General features: G+C 48.2%; 1 pseudogene; it reads right to left on the reverse strand.

Annotated features, from left to right (window-relative positions):
- Nucleotides 1–3,591: 3,591 nt before the first annotated feature.
- On the reverse strand, nt 3,592–21,075 carry LOC127307042 (senescence/dehydration-associated protein At4g35985, chloroplastic-like; annotated as a pseudogene).
- Nucleotides 21,076–21,564: the final 489 nt, after the last annotated feature.

Raw genomic sequence — 21,564 nt, forward strand, 5'->3', positions numbered from 1 at the left:
TCATATGTTCTTGCAATCACGTGACTCAAAGAGAGGCTGTCATGACAGAAGTTAATGCTTAATTCTTAGTATATATACTGTTTGTTTGCTTCTTTTTCTCGAAGGAGATATTTATTTTTCAGTTACAGTCCGAAGTTATAGCATTAGTGAAGTTGAATTTCTGAAACACAAGATGTTCCAACATCATGGATGCATCATCCATAGGATGCACCAACCTCTGTACTATAAGAGGCTTGAATTGATGTGGGATTAAATATCATATCCCCTTAAATGAACCTGAGAGTTTAGACAGTGCTATTGTCTGGGTACTCACGTGTATGCGAGATTCAGAGTTGCTGAAATTGAGATAACATCAACATTAACTGACTAGATATAGGAAGATGAGAACAGGTGTTAGCTAGACTAGGAAAATAGCAGCGGCAGACAAGAGTTAGGGTTTATTCTCGTGCTACCCATCCTCCCTCTCACTGAGTTTAAGGTTTAATGTCGAATACAATGATTGTCCAATTAAAGCTCTAAACATGCTTAAGTTGCTATTACAAGCAGAACGTTGGATTCCCTACAAAACGGTAAGCAGGACCCGTGATGGTTGGATAACTGAACCTTCGTCTCTCTTAGCCTGAAGCAGAGAATAGGGGTGACTTTGCAGTTGACAGATACTGCAGCGGACCCTAAATTTTTTGAATGCTAAGCTTCAGGTGATAATCTGGACTCTGAAGAATATTGAGAATTCTGACGACTCAAATATTGTTTCTGAGGAGGAATTACCTTTTGTTTTCATCAAATGATGCGGTGCACCAATGGCATGAATAATGAGGTACAGCTGAAGGAAATGTAGGGCCCAAACAATAACCATTTGCGAGGACCCAAAAGATGTAAGATACAGGGTTCATAGCAAACTTGCCTCTTATGGATTTTGTTGAACTATTTTCATAAGCAAAGTCTAACTTCTCACTCATTTGTCGCATCTAAGTTCCTGGGTGGACTCTCTGATTCAGCAGTTTGGCTTGATATTGATGCTGATGAAGTGATGAGGTTTTACTCTCTGCTACCTCTTGAAGGTTTAAGTGCACCACATGAACACCTATCTATGTAATCCCTTTTAAGATCTGGAGGGATGAACCAGGCAAGAATAATGAAAATAGTGGTTCTTGGTGGACTAAAATGCTTGTGTATCTTTAGTATTTTGTATCTTCAGTATTTTGTTGTGTAGTGAGCAGTCAGTCGGACTATATATTCTGAATGGGTATCATGCACCTTCAGAGGTTCCGAAAGGAATCATAGTTTATTACAGACAATATAAGTTTCTCACTTATGTCAACCTATCAAAGCTATGTTTGTTGGTTTTTAGTATAATATGATGGGCAAAGTTTCCTGCTGCGCAACTGGTTTCGTAGGGATATAGCTTTGTAATTTTTTTTGTTGTTTTTAGATCTTTAATTCTACACATATTCAAAGTTTCAATAAAATTACTGTCCAACTTCAGAAAAGAAATGTCAAAGTGGGCATGATGTTATATTTTGGTGACACAAAAGTGGTGAGAGTAGGTTTGAAGGGATATGGAACCGGAAGAGCACTATTTATCTATAGATTTTTTTACAAAATATAAAGCCATGTGAACAAGTACATAAAATGAAAAAAAAATGTGGAGTTGACATTTGTAAACTTTTTTCATAATTTCCAAAAATAGTACATGCAGAAAAAAGGTTCTAGCAATTGCTCAATATACATCTCAATTATATTCAAATAATGTCATTTACATTGACTACATTTATACCTTATATATACTATTACTACTACGCGCTGTATACCACTACATAGCTAATGAAATAATGTTGAACCCCACTGTATTGATGTCGTAACAGGAGTGGTGGTGATGGTTTTGGACGTAGTATCTTTAAAAATTTGGTTGTTGACTCCAGTGCTAAGTGCTAAGGATGTGTAAATGTTGCATTGCACGAGAACAAATTATACTTCATAGTATGTCTGGCAGAGCCGGTGCAAACAATTTGGATCCGTGGCGAGTCAACTAACTACAATTTATAATAAAGTTTTGTACTTTTCTAATAAATTACTTTCATTATACTATAATCTGAATGAGTGTATCTTTCCGATTACATAGTGAGAACAAGTAGCCAAATATGAAATGTTATTAATAATAGTGTTAGCATTACTTTATTGTAATATACATTAAAAATACACTCATTGTGTAGTAAACAAACGTATTTTGTAACTAAAAGAATGTTAGCTTCTTATTTTATAGACATTGGCTAAAAATAATAAAAATGTATGCCTCCTTGTTTGCATTTTTATTAATTTTAAATACCTTTAATATTTAGGTACACATATCTATGATTCATTCTAATAAATATTTTAAAAGTGATTTTTAGTGTGATGTGAATGTTATCAAATTTATAGAAGATTCTAGAGTATAAAGTGAACTATTAGCTTGACTCTATAGATTTTTCTCATGGTCAAATGTGTGTTACAAGTTACATAGTCATAGCCTCACAAGGCAAATATCATCACTCATACTACTCACCAGCTATCATAAAATATTATGGATTCTACAAGTTTCTCATGCACATGATTTGACCTGAGACTCATCGCAGTGCTTTTGGTTGATTTGGTGTACTCAACTTCTCATGTTAGTTTGTCAAATAACAAGTCATAGTAAAACGAAAAAATTAGTTATCACGGAATTTTGTGCAGCAAGGTCTTGTATTGGAGAGAGACCAAGGACATAGCTAAACTCACCACTGCAGATAAGATTATATGTTCTAACATCATAGACAGTATGTGGAGCTGACTTTTTCGTAGAGATTTTTTTAGATATACAATAGGCGAAAATGGTGTTTTGATCTCGGGCTCATATAGACCCGTTTTCTGATTGGTGGTACTGGGTAGTTTGGGTTGTATTTCCTGTTGTATATCTGTTTCCTAGTGTGCAGTCTACAGTGCCACAGGCCCACACCTGCGCACGTATTTATGTCGATCCTGATGGATGAGCATCGCCGGTGCAAAATACTTCGACGGAGTGGACCGGGTAGTGAAACATTCTATACGAACCACCCCTGGAAGTCCCAAACATTCAATACGTACGAGTCCACACTACGTCAGGTATCCAGACTGGAGGCACCAAAAAGTGCCGGCAAAACCACCAAAAGTGCCGGAAAAAAAATTTCAAGGCACAAAAAAAATGCTGCATTTACTGCAGTCGTTAAAAACTATTGCTGACATTTCAGGCAAAGTGCCGGCAAAAATATTTACAGGCACATTAAAAAGTGCCAGCATATGAAATTGCTGGCACTTTTCAAATATACCTGTAAATATTTTTGCAGGCATTTTTCAGCAGTGCCACAAGTTACTTTTGGAGGCACAGTTGAATAATGCCAACGATTTAATTTGCAGGCATGTTCAAAAGTGCTAGGAATATGAATCAAGGCATTCGTCACAGTGCCAGCAAATTAAATTCAAGGCACATTCATAGTGACTCCAAATGAAAATTGAGGCACCAGATTCTCCAAAAAAATATAACAATCAGGACAATATAATATTATTCAACAAACATGATCAAACATGATCCATCAATACACTGTAATGTTTAACCTTAACATGTTCTGCAACCAACGTTGCAAAACACAATGTCATGCATCTAAGTTACATTGATCTTCGACAAATATTGACTATCCTCTACTTGGCTATCCTGTACCGGCTTATCTGATTTGGTGTTCCTCTTCCTCTTCTCACTGTCAGCATTTGCTTCCTTGATTTTTTTCTTCCTCTTCATACTTGCTCAGATGATCAACTGAAGTATTACTGTGTATTAAGAACATATGATCTCTAAGTTATCTATTATCTACTAATAACTACTGGATGCCAAACAGTCCATACCTAAAACTAAAACAACAGAGCTCAACAATTCGTGTGACAACAATCTACAGAAAGAAGAGATACACAGGTAAGTGGATTCTGCATAGAAGTTCGGAAAGTACATAAGAGTGCCTGAAAGGTCATCATAGCTGGTGAGCTTACCACCATTAAGGAAAAATGCCACACTAGCGAAACATCGGATGCTGTGTTTCACCATTAAGAAAGCATACCATACTATAGTGAAACACTCTAAAGGCATCAGTGATTAGTGAAACACTCTAAAGGCAAAAATTTGTGAGCTGGTATGCTTTGCAAAAAATAATGCCGTGTGTCCACCTTACAACCTAAGGAAACATTTTGTACGAGACTTCTCAACAAATGGAGGTTTTATACAAAGGAAAAGTGGCCATAATTTTTTTACAGAACTAATGAAATTCTAGTTAGAATGGCTTGTATTATATGTGTTTCGTGAAGGCACAATCAATACTCCCTCCGTTTCTAGATATAAGGTGTATAGTTTTTCGCACGGAAATTAAGAAACACACGTGAAGAGAAAACTATGCAAGATTTTGGCGGGATTGATCTTGGACAATTAACATTATAAAATAGAGGAGCTTTCAAAAGATAAGAAAACACAAGATACTCAGATGCAACAAGTTGTCAAGATACTCAGTGGCGGCTTGGAGGAGGCCGGGGGCAGGGGAGAGATGGCGGATTTATTTCGGCGGCTATTTCGGCGGCCCAGTTTATAACAGTGAAGATACTCAGATGCAACAAGTTGTCAAGTTCATATATCATAAATATCATAAATATCAGTGGCATTCAGGTGCAACAAGTTGTCAAGTTCAACAGTGAACAGCACAGGGCAATACATACATGGGTACTTTTCCCTAACTGTGCATACTGGTTTACGCTAAGTGTGGCCCTAGTGAACAACAAAATGGGCAGTGTTCTACCATATAAACCACAATGACAGAAGAAGACGGGTAAATACACCATATATGGAGCGCATGAGACGTAACGTGGGTTCCGCTTCAGTCTTGTTTTTAATCAATCATTGTACAGAATGTGAGAGCTAAAAATTCTTTTGCATGAAATGAGAAGGCAATGGACTGTACTACAAGTCTACAACCAAGAACCTATTCTTTATTTATATTATTACTTATCCTGCTGAACACTCATCAGTGTTCTGTCACAAGCTCTTCCCAACACTACAGAGTTGAGTTGTACAGCCCATATGGAATAATTGATCAAGATAGGGTCAAGCGAGTGTAAGGTCTAACTATACATGGAAAGCAGTAGAAGCAAGTCACAGTGGCGCACATTACTACTTGCTCACCTTCATCAAAGCAGGGCTCTTGGCAAACTTTGGAGAAGAATCCATGAACTTCTTGAGGTCCAGATCCAGGTACTCAAAGACGAGCCATATGCGCTTCTCGCTGTGGAACACATCGTGTAGCCTGCAAGCAAAAAAATGAGTAGAGCTTCTGAGCACAGCAGCCCCGGCGGGTCTGGCGGCGCGGGGGCGCGGGCAGAGAGAATGGGGATCCACGAGAAGGGCTGGGGCTTTGGGTGAGAGTTGCGTTAGCTCCAGACCTTTCTCGGTGCTCGTCTGCTCGATGCGAACCGCTAGTTGTCCACGATAGGGCGGCCACGACGGGGTGCAGCGCAGGCCCCCCGCACGGGATGGGTTGGTGGGAGTCGTGGGAGGGCTCGGGGGAGCAGAGGCGCGGAACAATCTCTCCAGGCAGTAGGCTGAAAAACTTCTTTCCAGCTTTTGAGTAAGCTATTGAGCTTGTAAAATGGCCAGTAACCTTCACGACTCCGGACAGTATTCCGGTTGCCACTTTCTCAGACATTTTTGTGACCTTCTTAGCCCTGCAAGCAAATATAAGAAATACCAAAATGAGACAACACAATCAGTTTAAGCAAGGAAGCACAAGTTACCTAAAACATCCGGTGAGATCACTAATCAACAAGTGTGACTGTACCGGCACAGAGTCAAACTCCTTGTACAATATATAGCATCCTTATGCTAGAGTGAATATTACCTGCTTACGATTATGTTAAGCATAATGTACTTCGTAATCTATACCTAATAATAAAGGAGCTAATGTTTCCTTGGTTTCGTCCGTTTAAATAGGTTTTCGTCCGTCCACCTATACGTCTTCGTAAGTCGCTGCTTCGTGCATTGTCGCTAGACCGATTGTTTCCGCGTCGGTCACGGCAGCGTGTTGTTTCCTGATGCATATAAACAACTCTATAGCCTTCCTAATCCTTAAATATACTCGAAGACATTGTGCGGAAGCGTTCCGTGGCGATGGCCGGAACCTTACACCAAGCAGCTAGCGTTATGGATCTGCACGCACTGGCGAGCACTAACTACCAGCGTGTACGCGTGCATACACCAAACCATCATGGACGCAAAAAATACGGTCTGTTGATCGGAGCAACGAGCAACTTACGATGGGGAGGTGAAGGGCAACGACCTCTCGATTGCGGACGGGCAGTGAACCACAACGATCTCTCGATGGCGGACGAGACGGCCTCCGCGCGTGCCTCCTCGGCCATGGAGACCGCTGCTGTCCAGACTTCCTCGTGCTTCCACGGCCGCGGGAGCACGTCGGTGGGCTGCAGGTCACAGGTCTTCTACATATAAACCCCCATCAGGATCGAGCAATCTCTGATGTTGCAAAGAAGGCCAGGAGAGCTACAGGCCAGGGAGAAATTGATCAATCTCTCAGTCGATCACGTAGACGCTTGCTACTGCCCTTCAATCGATTTCTTATCCGCTCCTCCAAACCCCCACGACGTAACACACGCCGCCGTACGCTACAGTAGTATCGTTGCCTAATCGACGGTACCTCGGAGGAGGGATCCTCACGAGGGGAAGAAGAAGTAGGGGCCATAGGGCGGAATGCCCACGGGACGGTGGTACGCGATTTACCCAGCTTCGGAACACCTGCACGATGACAGGGCCTACTGCTGCTTGTCTGGAATTATCTGGGCGCTTTCGCGTTGTTACAATGAGTTGTGGTTGTGCCTCTAGGGCTCCCGGGATCCGGCTTATATAGGCGCACGGATCTAGGGTTTACATGGAGAGTCCTAGCTGGAATACAAGTTGCCTAACTACGGTACAATGTCTTGCCGTGTACGTCAAGGATCCGCCTTCCTTCAAGTACGTGCTGGATCCGGATACTTCATGGGCTGTCACGGATCCGGCCTCCTTCGTAGGTCGGTTGAGATCCGGCTTCCTGTTCCTGGGCTGGACTTCATCCTTCATGATCTACAGCAACTGGGCCGCCCGATAGGCCACATGCCTCACCACCAACTATGGGCCACCCGGGCTTGCCGGATCTAGGCCATGCCGTTGATATACCCATAAAGTATACCCACAACAGTAGCCCCCCGAAGTTCTCCGAGATTCATCATTCCTCCGACTTCATTCAGCTCGGATCCGAAGAGAATCTTGAAGAGCTTCAAAACTTTCTCTGGCTTCCGGTATCATCTATTCGGAAATCTTCCTTTCTTCTAGATCGATAATGAAACGGAAATCCCACTTTTTCCGCGCACAACTTCTTTTTTTCCCGTGCTAAATCTTCGGAGATGCGAATCTTTTAGCCGGAAATTTCGGGAGCACACAGTTAAGTTACCTCCACGTCATTTTACCATTATTTGACCTAAGACACGTGTCGATCATCCAACCGCGTGACTGTTCAGTTTCCGCCGTTAGATCCGAAACACGAATCTCCGCGCGGGGTCTATATATAACCCTCGCCCGCGGTAACTTCTCATTCTTTTACCTTCTCACCCTCATCATCTTCTTCCTCGCGCCGCGCCGCCCGACGGATCTCACCTCCGGTGAACCTCGCCACGGTGAACTCCGCGCGCCGCCAGTCCAAGCCTCTCCTCGCGCCAAGAACCCTTCGGTTGAACGGGAAATCCTTCCCGCCGCCGATTCGTGGTCACGCGAGGTGATTTCCTGCAAGTCCGGCGACCTCGACTTCACCGGAGCTCCGTCGAGCCACCGCGCCATTAACGGTACGTGCGCCGGCCTCGTAGAAGACAAACTTAGTGTAGATCCGGATACTCAAATAATTTGCATGGGCGCAGCCGGAAGCATGCCACTTGATTCATCGCACTGTACTGGTAGCTCTCCGAGTAGCCCGGATCCCAATCCATTAGAACCAATATGTCTGGACCCCATAGCATACCTGCCACCATATGTTTCCGACATTAGGTTAGCTCAACCGTTTTCCGCATCTTCCAGCACCGCTCCAGGCCGGATCCCCTCCCTCAAAGAGCTTCAAGAAGAAATCGAGGGACAAGCTAGGATGGCAGCCAAAGTACAGGAGGCGGAAAACAAGAGGGCATCCAAGGCCCGGATCCGTGAAGGTGAGCGGGGTCAGTGGTGGCCCTGCGAAACTACTGATGTGGAGCTTAGAGAGCTCCAGAACGAGGGTATGATCTCCGCCCACTGGAGCTTCGTACGTGATTCCGACGTCCCCAAGCCCAAAGCCGGAGAAATTGTCATGACTAAGGCTTGGGTGGAACGCGGACTATCACTCCCTTGCTCGGAGTTTTTCCTCTCCATCCTCAACACATACGGGCTCCAGCCCCACAACATCTGCCCAAACTCATACCTCCTCCTCTCCAACTTCGTAACTCTTTGCGAAGGGCACCTTGGGATCCGACCAGATGTCAAATTATGGCAGTTCTTCTTCCGGGTGAAGAAGGAAACGAAAGACAAAGCAATGGTGAACTGTGGGAGTATGACGTTCATGCTCCGACCCGGCCGCATGTATCCTCCTCACGATTCGCACGAATCCGTCCGGTACTGGAACGCCGGATGGTTCTATGAAAAGAACGCCTCAGTTCCGGACATCCACGATGGCTTGCCCAAGTTCATCAACGAGCCTCCGGAAGAGCTCGCAAGCTGGAGCTTTGTTCCTTCGCTCGCCCAAACCCCTATCTTGGAGAAGGCAGTGCGGAGAATCTCCTGGCTACTCCATGACGGGCTAACCGGAGCTCAACTTACCCTTAGCTGGTTTTCCCGGAGAATCCAGCCCCTGCGCTACAACGCACGCCTGATGTGCGCTTATACTGGGGCGGACGATCCCCTCCGAGTCACTCGCCACGATCTTCCGGCCGACTCCCTCAAGAGAAGGTTCAAGACGTTGGTGAAGATTCCTAGGGGCCAACAGGTCCCGGAACTGATCAAGGATATTAGCACACACGACAACTGTCCTCCGGTAAGCGCTTAATCCTTCGCATTCCTTTATCCTTTCACAACTTTCTAAGTGTTTAACTTTGACTTTTATTCATATTCCTCCCAGCTCAACACTTTGGCGGAGGAAAACTTCCGCACCATTCTTCGTGTCCCTGTCAGCGGCGACGCGGCGGAGGAGGTTCCGGAAGACGAAGAGGAGGAAGGGGGAACAGGCACCCCGCAAGGCAGCCCCTCGACCTTCGAAGCGTCCCCGCGCCAAAGCTTCCGGCTCAGAAGCCGGAGCTAGCGACGAGGCCTCCGCCAAGAAGTCCAAGACCGTAAGGCCACCTCCGCTAGACTCGAGGAAAGCGGAACGTGCACGCCTGAAGATGCTTTCAACAGCTGGCAAACGCTCGCGCCCCATCATCCCCGGCGCTCCGTAAGTTTCCGAATATGGTGCACCTCTATTTTGGCGAAATTATTTCTTATTCGATCCCTTTCACTTGTTTGCAGGAATCTGAGTACCACTGCCACGCGGACCATCAGCCAAGAGCCTATTACTAAATACATGAAAAAGTCTCCGGCAGTTGGTCCTACTACTCCAGCTCCGCCAAGTACCTCCCACCCTACTCCTCGGCCGTCTCCCCCTCAGGCTGATCAATCTCCCCCTCCTGCCGCAAACACTCCACCGGAAATAATTCCGGTTAGCAGCGAGAAAGTGGACGGAGAAGATCCTAAGGCCAAAGGCCCTGCCCAAGAAGACGCAGGAGAACAAGGCCAAGGAGAGGCTGAAGTCACTTCTTCTGAGAAGGCCGGAAACGGCGCTGGCGACATCGTCATTTTTCCGAAAAACTTTGGAGATCCGGCTGACACCACTTCCACCCCCAAGGCATATGCTACCTAGTTTTTCAACAAGTTAACCGAGGCGGAGAAATGGGAGCTTGAACAAGACTTGCTCAACACCATGCTGAACAACGCCTGGGGGAAGCCTGACGTCGCGACATCGGAAATCCAGGACTTTAAGAAGGATGTCGGCCAGTTCTTCGACAAACTCATCTGCAAGCAAAAGGTACTCCCCAGTAGCCCCCAAGCATGTAGGCGGAAACTCAAAGAATAGTTAGCGCTTAGATGCTTAGAGAAAGATTACTTCCGGGAAAGTTCTTAAATTGGATCAGTAGCCCCCAAGCATTATGGCGGAAAGGTTCCGGCAATAATGCTTTGAAGGAAACCACTGTTACAGGCCGAATTTTTACTCCTGCCCTGTCTATGTTTTACAGGAACAGCAGGCGCTGCATTACGAGCTGCACAAGAACATTGCCCTTCAGCGCCGCGTTACTCTGAATCAGGCGGAAAATATCCGGACTCTGAAAGATGCGAATGCGGAACTGAACAAACAACTGGCGGACGCCCAAGGTTGGTTTCCGTCTTTTTCGTCATTAGTTCATATTCCGACTTTGAACTTGCTTTTGACTTATGTTATTATAGGCGCATCCTCTTCCCTTGCTACAGCCTCGTCGGAACTTGAGAACCTGCGCTCCTCGTACCAAGAATTGGAAACGAAACTAAAGGAGGCGGAACTAAAGAGGGAGCAGGCCGAGAAACAGCTGGCGGAGAAAAACTCCGAGCACATCAGGGAAAAGGGCGAATTTATATTGAAAAGAAATGCTGACAGCGAGACCATCAAGAGGCAGCAGAAAGAGCTCTATGGGTTCCAGAAATATATGGAGACCGCGAAACATCACTGAGACTTGCTCAACGAGAACATCTTGGGTACTATGCTGAAACCTTGTCTAGATGTTTGCTCCGACCTTTTTCTTTGTGCTCAAATTGCATGCTTATATCCTGATTATCTTATGCAGAGCCGCTTGGGTATCCGGAAAAGCGTCGGAATTTGTTCCCACGAGACGACCTTCTTCAACTTGCAGGCGATGATTGCAAAGATCTCATCTCCGCCTCCCGCAAGATATGCTACAACTTATCCATCAAGAGGAGTCGCACTTGCAACGTTCGCAAACTTGTTAGAAAAGTGGACGTTCTTCCGGAGCTGGTGACGGATCTACAAGCATCATCAGCCCGAGGCGCCGCTGCAATGACCTTAACTATGTGCTTAGCACATAACCCGGAGCTTGATCTTGAGCAGGTAACCACGGACGTTCCTCCGGATGCGGATGTTAACGCGCTCCTAGATGCAGTGAGCGGCTACGACACCCGTATCGCGCGCAGGCTCCGGCATGATGAATTCTACGACAAGGTCGTTCTTCCTGCGGACGAGCCCTTGGAAGCCGAACTTCAAAAGGAGCGCGACGCGGAGGCGCGACCTGCGGAATCCGGAACCCGATTTACCTGGACCAGCTCCAAGGACGCTCCCCGAGAGGAACCCAAGACCAGCGCTGCAGCTTCTGAAGAAGAGGAAGAAAGTGATGAAGACGTGTCATCTCCGGCCGAAGACGCCAAGGAAAAAGATCCAGAGGACAAGACTTCTCCGGCTAAGGGGGAGTGAAAACTTTTATTCCTGCGGGAGAAACAATGCATCATTTTGGCCCCAGCGAGGGTTTGTAATATAACTTTAATTCTTAAGTATCTAGGGACGAAACAATTATGCGTGGGCGGAAAACTTATCCTGCTACCCGTTAGAATTATTTGCATGTTTCGTTTGTTTAAAGCAAGTGCTGGTTTGTTAATTTTCCGGCTTACTCATTTGACCTTCCACGAGCCGGAAAACCTTTGGCCGGAAACGCTCGCCTGCGGTGACGAAGCCCAATGGCGTCCGTCCATAACCGCGGAAACAAGCCCCCAGCCTAGGTGCCGGAAGTCGCTACCAGGAATCCACGAGTTCGCAACGAAAAAAATTTCCACCAGAAAACTTAAGCTTACGTCCTAAAGGACGATTTTGAAAATCACAACTTTCATACACGCCTAGGCGGAAACATCCAGCTCTGCGGTTTTAGTCGGAAAAACATACACGATCTAAAATGAACAAGTAAAGGAGGTAAAAGACTCAAAGAGTGAACCATAAGCTTTATTTCATTGATCATGTATAACTATTACAGAGTTTGTAACTCGGAAAAATATGCTAAGTGTAGAAAGGACGTAGCTGTGCGATGTTCCAAGGGCGGTCTGTCTCGTCGTAGATATCATCCGGATCCTCACGCTTGCGTTTCCGGTGCCAATTAGCAGGTCTATCCTTCAGCTCGCGGAAATCAACAAGGTAGTACGACCCGTTATGAAGCACTTTGCTAACGACGAAGGATCCTTCCCATGGAGATTGCAGCTTATGGTCTTTCACCTGTCGAAGGCGGAGGACCAGGTCTCCTGCCATGAAGGAGCGATTCCGAACTCGACGACTGTGATAGCGTCGGAGCTTCTGCTGGTAGATGGCGGAGCGCTGGTCGGCTAAGTTCCGAGTTTCCTCAATCAGGTCCACAGATAGCTGTCTGGCCTCGTCAGCTGTTTCTTCATTGTAGGCGGAAACTCGCGGTGAATCGTGGATGATATCGGAGGGAAGCACGGCTTCGGATCCGTATACCAGGAAAAATAGGGTAAACCCTGTTGATCTGTTAGGGGTAGTTCGTAAACTCCACAAAACAGCTTCCAACTCATCAGCCCAAGCTCCAGCTGCTCATCGCAGCGGTTCTTCAAGGCGCGGTTTAATTCCTGATAATATTAGGCCGTTAGCCCTTTCAACCTGACCATTGGATTGTGGGTGAGCCACAGAGGCAAGGTCTAGCCGAATCCCTACTGTCTCACAATAATCCCTCAACTCTCCTTGAGCGAAGTTTGTGCCATTATTTGTGATTATGCTGTGTGGGATGCCGAATCTCATCACGAGGCTGCAGACAAATTTTAGTGCCGTAGCACCATCGGCTTTCCTCACTGGCTTTGCCTCGATCCACTTGCTGAATTTGTCAATAGCGACCAGGAGGTATTCAAAACCGCCAGGAGATGATCTTTTTAACTTACCGACCATATCGAGCCCCCAGACCGCAAATGGCCAGGTGATAGGTATGGTCTTCAGCTCTTGGGCTGGAGCGTTTGGTTGAGTAGCGTAGTACTGACAACCTCGGCAGGTCTTGACTATTTTGTCAGCATCTTCTTTGGCTGTGAGCCAGTAAAAACCTAGCCGAAAGGCTTTTGCAACGAGTGACCTGGGGGCAGCATGATGCCCGCAGTCCTCTGCATGGATCTCTCTGAGGATTTCAATGCCATCTTGATTGGAGACGCATTTGAGAAATACCCCTGTTGCACTTCGTTTGTAGAGCTGTCCATCAACAATTGTGTAGGATCTTGCTCGTCTGACGATCTGTCGCGCAAAGACCTCGTCCTCTGGCAACTTCTGATCGATGAGGTAGTCCAGGAAAGGCTGTGTCCAAGCCGGAATGATAGCCATCACTTCCCTAGCCGGAGATACTGCCACTTCTGGGTTTTCCGGGTTAGCGCCCTTAACTGAGGGTATCCGTAGGTGCTCCAGGAAAATACCAGGCGGAATTTGCTTCCTGCCGGATCCGAGCTTGGATAGCATGTCTGCCGCTGTGTTATCGTCTCTCCTGACGTACTTGACTTCGTATCCGAGGAAGCACTTGGCGATCTCGTCAACTTCGTCTCTGTAGGCCGCCATGACGGAGTTTCTGGCGTTCCAGGTTCCGGCTACTTGTTGTGCCACCAGGTCGGAATCTCCACAGCATATAATGTGCTTGATCCCGATTTCCTTAGCGATGCGCAGACCGTGTAGTAGAGCCTCGTATTCCGCCATATTGTTTGTAGCTTCGAAGTGGATCTGCAGAACATACTGCAGTTCTTCTCCGGTAGGGGACTTCAGGGTGACTCCGGCTCCTGAGCCTTGATGCTGCTTGGATCCATCGAAGTGCATGACCCATGTTTCTGGTTCCGGCTCCAGACTTGCATCCGGAGCTTCTGTCCAATCTGCGACGAAATCTGCCAAGACTTGGGATTTAACCGCAGTCCTAGGCTTGTAAGCGATGTCGAAGGCGGATAATTCGATGCCCCATTTAGCCGTACGTCCTGTTGCGTCAGCGTTGTTGAGAATTGTTGACAGCGGAGCCTTGCTCACAAGCTATTCTTGGGTGCTCTTGGAAGTAGTGTCTCAGCTTCCGGCTGCCTAGGAACACTCCGTAAGCTAGCTTCTGAAAGTGAGGGTATCTTTGCTTTGACTCCGTCAGTACCTCGCTAATGTAATAGACAGGTCTTTGGACGTCATATTCATGACCTTCTTCCTTTCGCTCCACCACGATGACAAGGCTGATGACTTTGTTGGTAGCTGCCAGATAAAGGAGCATTGGCTCTGACTCTGCTGGGGGTGCCAAGATAGGTGGGGAGGTGAGTATTTCCTTCAACCCCCGAAGAGCTGCGTCGGCTGCGTCGTCCCAGACGAATTTGTCTGTTTTCTTCAGCAGCTTGTACAAAGGTAGCGCCTTCTCGCCAAGACGGCTAACAAACCTACTGATTGCTGCGACGCAACCAGTTAGTCGTTGCACATCTTTGAGACAAGTTGGCTGTTTGATACACAGGATTGCCTTGATTTTTTCCGGGTTAACCTCAATGCCTCTGTGAGAGACTATGAAGCCAAGGAGTTTTCCGGCTGGCACGCCAAAGACGCACTTTAGCGGATTCAACATCATCTTGTACCTGCGGAGGTTGTCGAAGGTTTCTGTGAGGTCGCTGATCAAGTCGGATCCTTTCCGGGTCATGACCGCGATGTCGTCGACGTAAGCGTGCACGTTCCGGCCAATTTGGTCCTTCAGGCACCGCTGCATCGTACGTTGGTAGGTGGCACCTGCGTTTTTCAAACCAAAAGGCATAGTAACATAGCAGTAAGTACCAAACGGGGTAATGAATGAAGTCGCCTTTTGGTCGGATTCCTTCATCCGGATCTGATGATACCCGGAATACGCATCAAGAAAACACAGAAGTTCCGCCCCCGCCGTCGAATCAATGACTTGGTCAATGCGCGGCAGGGGGAACGGATCCTTCGGGCAATGCTTGTTCAAGCCGGAGTAATCGATGCACATTCTTAGTATTTCAGTGTTCTTTTTGGGTACAAGGACGGGATTTGCGACCCAATCGGTGTGGATAACTTCTATTACAAAACCTGCCTCTAGTAACTTAGCTAGTTCCATTCCTATGGCGCGGCGCTTCTTATCTCCAAAGCGTCGCATAGCTTGCTTCACCGGTTTAGCCCCCGGATTTATGTTGATGTAGTGCTCGGCGAGTTCCCTAGGTACTCCGGACATGTCAGAAGGTTGCCATGCGAAGATATCCATGTTAGCGCGGAGGAACTCGACGAGCGCGTCTTCCTATTTGGGGTCCATGTTGGCTCCGACTGAAACCTGCTTGGAAGGGTCGCCTTTGATGAGGTCGTGCTTCTTGGTTTCTATCGCGGCCTTGAAGGAGGTCTTCTGTTCGGAGATCTGCTTCTTGGTGGTCTGCATCTCAGTCGGATCCACCGCGGCTTTGTAGCCCTGCAGCTCCTCTCCAGATATCACAGACTCTGCGAAGGCGGCTTCGCCTAACTCGCACTCATGAGCCTTTTTGTAGTCTCCGGATATGGTAATCATACCTTTAGGACCCGGAATCTTGAGCTTGTTGTAGATGTAGCACGCTCTTGCGTGGAACTTGTGGTAGGTGGGCCTGCCGAAGATGACGTGGTAGGAGCTCTTGAAGGGCACAACTTCAAACGTGATCTTCTCTTCGCGGAAATTGTGAACATCGCCAAAAGCCACGGGAAGTGTGATGCTGCCGAGGGAATTCGCCTTCTTACCCGGAACCACGCCATGAAACTCAGTGTTGCTGTGTTTGAGCTGTTCCTTGGTGAGGTTCATCTGCTCTAGAGTCTCCAGGTACATGATGTTCAGGCTGGCTCCGCCATCCATGAGGCACTTGGAGAAGTCATACCCGTCTATGCGGGGACTTACAACCAAGACGTAGCATTCTTTTGGCACAATGGCAGGGTGATCCTCCCTATCAAATGTGCACGGGACTTCCGACCACCTGACATACTGCGGCACAGCCGGAACTGTCGCGTTCAGGATCCGGGTAGCTGACTTGGTAGCGCGGACTGTTGGGGTTCCGAGGAAAGTGTGGTAAGCCCCCACGCTCTTTTTCTCGAATGGGTTGGATTTACCTGCGGATCCTACCTTGGGATCCGGTGAGTTATCATCCTCATCCATCGCCTCGGAACTATCTTCCTCTTTGTCCTTGTTCTTGCCCTTGCCTCCCTTGCCGCGTGGGCGGTGCTTCCGGGCTCGCTTGTATCCTACCTCCGGGTCGTTCTTTAGATCATTGACCCACTTAAAGTTGCGGTTGGTGTGAGTTGACTTCCCTGTAACCGAATCCAGGTGGGCCAGGCAGGGCATGTCTCTGTACTCCTCGTAGGTTTGCGGGGCGCGGGATCCGCCAGCTGTGACCTCAGTGGCATGCTCACTACAAGAGAATTGGCATGTAGAGACACTATTTCGGTCCCGTAGAGACACTTAAATTGCTCCTACATAGTTATAGAGGCACTTTCCATATTGTCTCAAAACTGTCACTACGGGCGGTGTCTCTACGTGGTAAGTACAATAGTAATAATGTCTCTACATTTTAGAAGACATAAAAGAGGCATTATATTGTGTCTCTAGAGTAAATAAATGAAAAGAAACCATGTGAAAAGTGATACTTGAACTCATGACCTTAGTGATTAAGACTTATTCCATTAACCATCTCACCCTTTCATAAGTATATGTTGATACTTCGAACAAATTTCTAATTAGTATTATCCACCATGACCCAAACGTAGAACAAATGTCTCTAGAGAACAAGCAAAATGCCTCAAATATTGTCTCTAGATAAAAATTAAAGACATAGAACGAAGTGTCTCACGGGTTGCCTCTTGATAACTTATTTGTGACACTTTGGAGTGTCTCATTAGTTGTCTACAGAATGAAAACTGCAACCCCTTACAGAAATGTCTCAACTAACGTCTCTACATATGAGACTATTTCTGAAGTGTCTCAAAAAGTTCCACTACAACATGTAAAGTGTCTTAATGCGATTTTTAAAGAGGCAAAGTAGGAAGTGTCTCTAGTAAAATGTCTCTATGGAAGGTTTTTCTTGTAGTGGCTGCTGACCCCTGCCGGCTCCGCCTCCACGGCCACGTCCTCTTCCGCCTCCTGAACCTCCGCGTTGAAACGCCATGGCGACCATCTCGGATCCGCCACTCTTCTGGTCATCAGGGTTCTTGCGCTTATGGCTGCTGCTGTTGTCGTTATCACGGTTCTTCTTTTGTTGATGTAGGGGGATTGCTGTAGCTGCAAGATCACCGCCTGCGTCATCATCGGCGGCAGTATGATCACTGGCAATGGAGATTATTTCATCCAAAGTCAGCTTGTTTGAGTTAGCCAAACGAGTGAGCGTATGCCTCAGCAATCCTCCCCTCTGCAGTCCACCAATGAAGGCGTACATGGCGGTCGTGTGGTCGATGTTTTCGCACTCGTTCCTGCATGCCAACCATCGCGTGAGGTAGTTTCTTGAGGTTTCTCCTTTCTTCTGGATGCAGGCTTGCAGGTCGCTTGCCGTGGCAGGTCTTTTGTAGGTGCCTCTGAAGTGTTTCTCGAAAGCGGTCTTCAGGTCGAACCAGCAAAAGATGGAGTTCTTCTCGAGGTCACTGAGCCAGATCCGGGCTGGACCTACAAGGTACAACTGGAGCATGCGGCAGGCGATGTTAGGGGTTCCTCCGGCAAAGGTTACTGCATTATAGTAATCCTCAATCCAGGTATCCGGCCTTTCGGTGCCATCATAATGCTTCAGGTTTCCGGGTAGCTTGAGGTTCATCCTTGGCTTTGGTTCCTCTCGAATCATCCTGCCAAAGCACTTCGGACCAATGTAGTCGGTTCTGTATTCGTTGAGGCGTTCCCGCGCGTCGCGCGAGCCGTGGCGAGGAGATTGTGAGCGAGATCTCCGGCCGTCGCCTCCGCCTCCACCTCCGCCGCCACCGCTAGGTGGTGGTGAGGGAGACCTGCGAGGTGGTCGGTCCGATTTCTTGTTTCCGCCTTCCGATTCTCCTCGGCCTTCCCGGTGCTGGCTCCGGCTTCTGTGGTGCTTTGAAAATTCCAGATCCGAGGCGGAATCTTCCTTGGGAAGCTCCTGCATCTCAGATCGGATCTTCGCGACAGCGTCCAGCTCTGCGGCGGTCGCGTCCGCGTTACTTACCAGTGGGTTTCCGTCGGAATCGACGGTTTCCCCGATGAAGATGTGTATGCCGCCAACTGGGACGATGGAGAGCTTGACGGGGTTTGTCCTAACCGGAATCCAACACTCATCCGGAGGGACGATCGGCAGATTTCCGGCGTAGAGGACGCGCCCCACAGCGATGGTGTCGTCGTAGCTTCCCATGGTGGAACCCTCCCGGTTCCGGCCTCCAGACGCCACAGGCCCCACGGTGGGCGCCAACTGTCGTTGCCTAATCGACGGTACCTCGGAGGAGGGATCCTCACGAGGGGGAGAAGAAGTAGGGGCCATAGGGCGGAGTGCCCTCGGGACGGTGGTACGCGATTTACCCAGCTTCGGAACACCTCCACGATGACAGGGCCTACTGCTGCTTGTCTGGAATTATCTGGGCGCTTTCGCGTTGTTACAATGAGTTGTGGTTGTGCCTCTAGGGCTCCCGGGATCCGGCTTATATAGGCGCACGGATCTAGGGTTTACATGGAGAGTCCTAGCCGGAATACAAGTTGCCTAACTACGGTACAATGTCTTGCCGTGTACGTCAAGGATCCGCCTTCCTTCAAGTACGTGCTGGATCCGGATATTTCATGGGCTGTCACGGATCCGGCCTCCTTCGTAGGTCGGTTGAGATCCGGCTTCCTGTTCCTGGGCTGGACTTCATCCTTCATGATCTACAGCAACTGGGCCGCCCGATGGGCCACATGCCTCACCACCAACTATGGGCCACCCGGACTTGCCGGATCTAGGCCATGCCGTTGATATACCCATAAAGTATACCCACAACAAGTAGCACCCGACCAAGTACCCAACGGGAACAGGAACGTCAACCTATACTCGATGGCGTTAATCCAATACAACGGGAGCGGCCACGCGGTGGCAAGTCGGAGTGCAATCTGGGTGACAGGGCGACGTTGTGGCGTTGTGCACATGCTCAACTCTTACAAGACGATTTAGAGTCGGCGTCGCCATGGTTTGCTGGTACATGGATGCCACGTACTGTCAGCTGAGTTTGTAGAGTATGCCAAAAGGTAATTCGCCAAAGCAAACTTAGGTATCTGCCAGTTGATGCTATGCTATCCCTGAAGGTTGGTGGGTTCTCGATGTTTGGCCCAAAATTTATGAACAATTTCTGTCAGTACATACAATGTACAAGAATCTAAGTATGAAAAAGCTGAAAAAAACATCATGGCAGAGACAATGATACTGTTTTGTTAGTTCTTGATAATATATTAGTCCAGTTAATAGATTAGCAGGGCCTATTATCGTGACTTAACTCGAAGCCTAGAGTAGCATGCTGCTATGTCGCTAAGCACAAATATAAAAACCTTATTATATGTTTTATTAGTGATGTAGTATATAAGCGGTTTGGGCTTTTGGATGCAAGGATTGCTTAAGATCAAATTTGGTTGATTTGTATCTTATTACTATAGTTTTCTCCTAATATTTTGACATCATGTACAACTGCATCACTATATATCAATGTGTTTCCCCTTGCAACGCATGGGCAATTTTCCTAGTAAAATAATAAAGTTCTCAAAAAGAACAATTTCGTGGTTACAAAAAATATCCCTCAGTTTAAGTTACTCCAGTCGAGAAGCTCAGAAAATGCAAACTATCTACAATCCCAGAGCATTTCTACACAAATGCTTGGAGTTTTTCCTATACATGACATAAATATGAAACCGAGGAACAGGGAAGCCAGACAACAAGACTAGTATGTAATTGCCAGCATGATTACATGGATAATTTGCAGATATTGCCCCTAATCATCATAAGGTTTACTAACTCAACTGAAATGACACTACAAAACACTGATATACCCATAATGGCACTACAAGAAGTGAGGAAGTCAGCAATACCTTTTGATTCGCTTCAGCATCTCGGGGGTGACCTCGGCGTCAGTGTCCCCAGGCTGGATCCTCTTCCTGAGGACCTCGTTCCCCCAGTGGAGCCTCTCCACCGTCATGACCCCACACCAGATGATCCCCTTGGCGAGGCCATTGGCGCCCGAGGCGATGGCCCTGGCGACTGCGCTGCCGTACTCGTCGATGTTGGGCGCGACGGCGGTCCAGTACGCGGCGGCCTCGACCTCGCCATGCACCCCGCCGGCGAGCCCCTCGCTGCCGGCCACGGAGTGGGCGGAGAATCTGGTGCAGGCCGCGAGCACGCCGTCGAGGCGCGGGTCGGGGCGCGGGAGCATGAGGCCGTAGTGGAGCGGGCCGGGCGCCGGGTCGTCGGGAGGCGGGGACGGTCAGGGAGAAGGAGTAGTGGCAGGGGTCGAGCTTCACGGCGGCCACGTCGCGGGTCAGAGGGAATTGGACTGGGCCGAGCTGCGCGATGGCGGCGAGGGAGGTGGAGCCGGCCCGGATGCGGAGGAGAGTGAGGTCCCCCGCGGCGAGCGGGTGGCTGCGGTGCCGGTCGATGAGGTGGAGCTGGGTGGCGGGGATGAGGAGGAGGATGTCCTCAGAGGGCGGGGGAGCGGTGGGCGTGTCCGGGGAGAGGGGATCTCGACGGGCGCGAGGTCCGCCATGGCGAGCGTCGGGTAGAGCGGCGGGGCTGAGGGGGCTGGGTAGCTGGGGCTGGGGTTGTAGGACGCCATGGGGAGAGATTTATGGCCGGGAGGGGAGAGCCGCGCGGAGGATGACGGCGGCGGCGAGGTCGGCCGCGGCCGCGTGCGTGGCGACGGAGCGATTAAGGAAGGGGGGAGAACTCGCTTGGGCAAAATCCATGGCGGGCGGCGAGATCGGGCTAACCGATCAGGAAAGGAGAGGGATGGGGAGAGGCGGCTCGTTCCGCGGAGGAAGGGCAGGGTAAGTAATTTTTGCATTTAGACCCTTCAAAAAATAACTGCGGGAGTGGGGGAAATGCCGACACTTTTTTCCAACTGCCAGTAATAACTACTCCACGAAAAAACTGCCGTGAAAAATACCAGCACTTTGGTAAAATGCCAGTAATAAGAAACATTGCAGGCACTTTTCTAAAACTGCCACGAAAAAATATACCGGCACTTTAGTAAAATGCCAATAATAATCTAATATTAATGGCACTATCTAAAAAATGCCAATAATTAGATGGTAATTTGAGGCACTGATCAAAAAGTGCCCCTAAACAGTAGCTTTAGTGGCATATTTGCAATGTGCCGGCAAGAAAAGTGCCGGCAATTCCGGCATGTGAGGTAGTGCCAGCTGCTACAATCGAACGATGCTCAAACATCTTTCATAAGCATACATGAATCTCGCCTATTATGGATGCAAGTTCTTCAG

The sequence above is a fragment of the Lolium perenne genome, chromosome 6 (genome assembly GCF_019359855.2).
Source record: "Lolium perenne isolate Kyuss_39 chromosome 6, Kyuss_2.0, whole genome shotgun sequence".
Taxonomy (NCBI): domain Eukaryota; kingdom Viridiplantae; phylum Streptophyta; class Magnoliopsida; order Poales; family Poaceae; genus Lolium; species Lolium perenne.